The sequence below is a fragment of the Mus caroli genome, unplaced genomic scaffold (genome assembly GCF_978045245.1).
Source record: "Mus caroli unplaced genomic scaffold, Mus_caroli_1 scaffold_9, whole genome shotgun sequence".
Taxonomy (NCBI): domain Eukaryota; kingdom Metazoa; phylum Chordata; class Mammalia; order Rodentia; family Muridae; genus Mus; species Mus caroli.
The window spans coordinates 32,007,641-32,010,745 of NW_028227264.1; positions in this window are offsets into that span (position 1 = coordinate 32,007,641).

Consider the following 3,105-nt stretch of genomic DNA (forward strand, 5'->3'; position numbering starts at 1 on the left):
GAATTCAGTAGGAATTCAGTAAGGAAGTTACCTATTCAGTATTTAATTAATCATTACAAAAGACAGAGCCAACAGCTCAGGGCTGGTCTGCAAAGTGTTCACTAAAGACAGTAGCCAGTTTTAACCAAACAAGGGTTTACCATGAGAAAAGTTAGGGAATCCCACTGAGACAGGTTTCTTCACTAGGCCCAAAGAAATCAGGCAGAATTATAGAGCATAAATAAATTTTATGCCTCAGTCCAGCTTTTATTTTAATATTAATAACAGGGAGAAAATTGTAACCTCCCTCTTAGCCTGAAGCAGGCTGAACCAGACCTCAACTTTGCTGCCACTAAGGAGATTAACTAGGGTGGAGCCTGCCTCCCTAGATCACTATTGTTCAGCCACTGTCGCTGCTACCTGCTGGGAAGTTGGCCTAGCTATTCCAGAGACTATACATGGTCACCTGCAGCTGGACTCCAAGGATGAATTGGTGGGAATGGGCCTCCCCCTCCATTATAAAGCGTGTCCACCATTAAACATTAGAACCTTGAGCATACTAGTTGTCTTAGTTCCATTATTTCTCAACCCACCTAGGTCCCCTCTTCTCTTTCAGCTCCAGGCTGCCTCCCAGGCTCTAGTCTATTTGGAGTTCTGTTGGCTTCTTGTATGTTCATGGGCATCTCTTTCTTTAGGTTTGGGAAGTTTTCTTCTATAATTTTGTTGAAGATGTTTGCTGGTCCTTTGAGTTGAAAATCCTCATTCTCATCCACTCCTATTATCCGTAGGTTTGGTCTTCTCATTGTGTCCTGTATTTCTTGGATGTTTTGAGTTAGGATCTTTTTGCGTTTTACATTTTCCTTGATTGTTGTGCCAATGTTCTGTATGGAATCTTCTGCACCTGAGATTCGCTCTTCCATCTCTTGTATTCTGTTGCTGATGCTCGTATCTATGGTTCCAGATTTCTTTCCTAGGGTTTCTATCTCCAGTGTTGCCTCATTTTGGGTTTTCTTTATTGTGTCTACTTCCCTTTTTAGGTCTAGTATGGTTTTGTTCATTTCCATCATCTGTTTAGATGTGTTTTCCTGTTTTTCATTAAGGACTTCTACCTGTTTGATTATGTTATCCTGTTTTTCTTTAAGGATTTGTAACTCTTTAGCAGTGTTCTCCTGCAATTCTTTAAGGGATTTTTGTGCTTCCTCTTTACTGTCTTCTACCTGTTTACCAGTGTTCCTTTGTATTTCTTTAAGTGTGTTATAAAAGTCCTTCTTGAAGTCCTCTACCATCATCATGAGATATGCTTTTAGATCCGTGTCTAGCTTTTCCAGTGTGTTGGGGTGCCCTGGACTGGGCGAAGTGGGAGTGCTGGGTTCTGATGATGGTGAGTGGTCTTGGTTTCTGTTAGTAAGATTATTACGTTTACCTTTTGGAATCTGGTAATCTCTGGGGTTAGTTGTTGTCGTTGTCACTGTTTAAAGATTGGAGCAGAAGCTGTGTTTCACTCACCAGCAGTCTCAAAATCCTGTGGCGGGGGTCGTGGGTAGCTGGCGGTACGCCGGAAGAGGCCTGTGGTCCTCCTCAGGCCGGTTTTCTGCTTCCCTAACTAATGCAGTCTCAGGTCCCGCACGCAATTGGATTGGAGCAGAAGCTGTGTTCCACTCTCCAGAAGTCTTAAGATCCTGTGGCTGGTGTTGTGGGTAGCTGGCGAGTGTCAGCCGACCCTGCGCTCTAGCTACCCCGGTGCTTTTCTGACCGGAAGAGGCTTGTGGCCCTACGTAAGCCGGATTTCTGCCTCCCCAACCAAAGCAGTCTCAGGTCCCGCGTGATTGGACTGGAGCAGAAGCTGTGTTCCACTCACTAGCAGTCTCAAAATCCTGTTGCGGGGGTCATGGGTAGTTGGCGGGTGTCAGCCGACCCTGCGCTCTAGCTACACCGGTCCTGGTCTGGCCGGATGAGGCCTGCGGCCCTACTCAGGCCGGTTTCTGCTTCCCTAACTAATGCAGTCTCAGATCCCGCGCGCAATTGGATTGGAGCAGAAGATGTGTTCCACTCACCAGAAGTCTTAAGATCCTGTGGCGGGTGTTGTGGGTAGCTGGCAAGTGTCAGCCAACCCTGCGCCCTAGCTACCCTGGTGCTTTTCTCATATTCAGGATTTCAATGAGCAAATGTTTAATGTTCTGAAAAGATTGATTCTGTAACTACACATTTATTAGAAGTTATTCTTATTATGAGACACCTGTACAAATTAATACTGACAATGCCCTAGCATGCTTCTCTAGTAAATTGAAATTCTGTTGGGTTTTTCTCGTATTACAACATTTAACTACAGAATCATTTACTGATCATCAGCTACTGATAATGGAAATGCCACTAAAGGAAAGGGGCAGCCTATAGACTGGAAGATGGAATGACCATTACTGAGGAAGGACTCACAAAATCACTGAAGCACTATTAGGTATAAGACAAACACCTAGGAAAGCAAAAGGAATTATCTGCTCTAATTCATGATGTATGTCCAATTATATAGCTATATAATTATCAAAATGGAAAGCCACTAGATGGCATATAAATGTCAAAGATATATGGTCATGGGAGGCAAGAATAGAAATGGGAAAACCTAGCAAAAGTTAGCAAAGACATCAAATTTTATCACTAATATAAGAAAGTCAGAAGAAATATTTCTGAAAATAATGAAATAATAGACAAGTTGGCATTATGTTTAACTTAATTATACTAGAATATTAAAATTTGCCATGAAACTATTTCAGAACAGATAGGAAAGAATGATAGATTACACAACCAAAGAACTTGAAACTTTACCCTAACAATAAAAAGTAAGAGGAAATATGGAACCAAATAAAACTGTGATAACTGTTATAAGGAATCTATAGCCAGATGTAGGTTCAAACTTTTAATCCCAGCACTTGGTAGGCAGAAGCAAGCACCTAAGAATTACAGTGATTACCACCAAACCCATACACTATTACAGATGCCAACTAGAGCTTTCTGAAAGAAACCTGATATAGCTGTCTTCTGAGAGGCTCTGCCAGTACCTAACTAATACAGAAACGGATGCTCACAGACATCCATTAGCAGAGCACAGGGCGCCCAATGAGGGATCTAGAG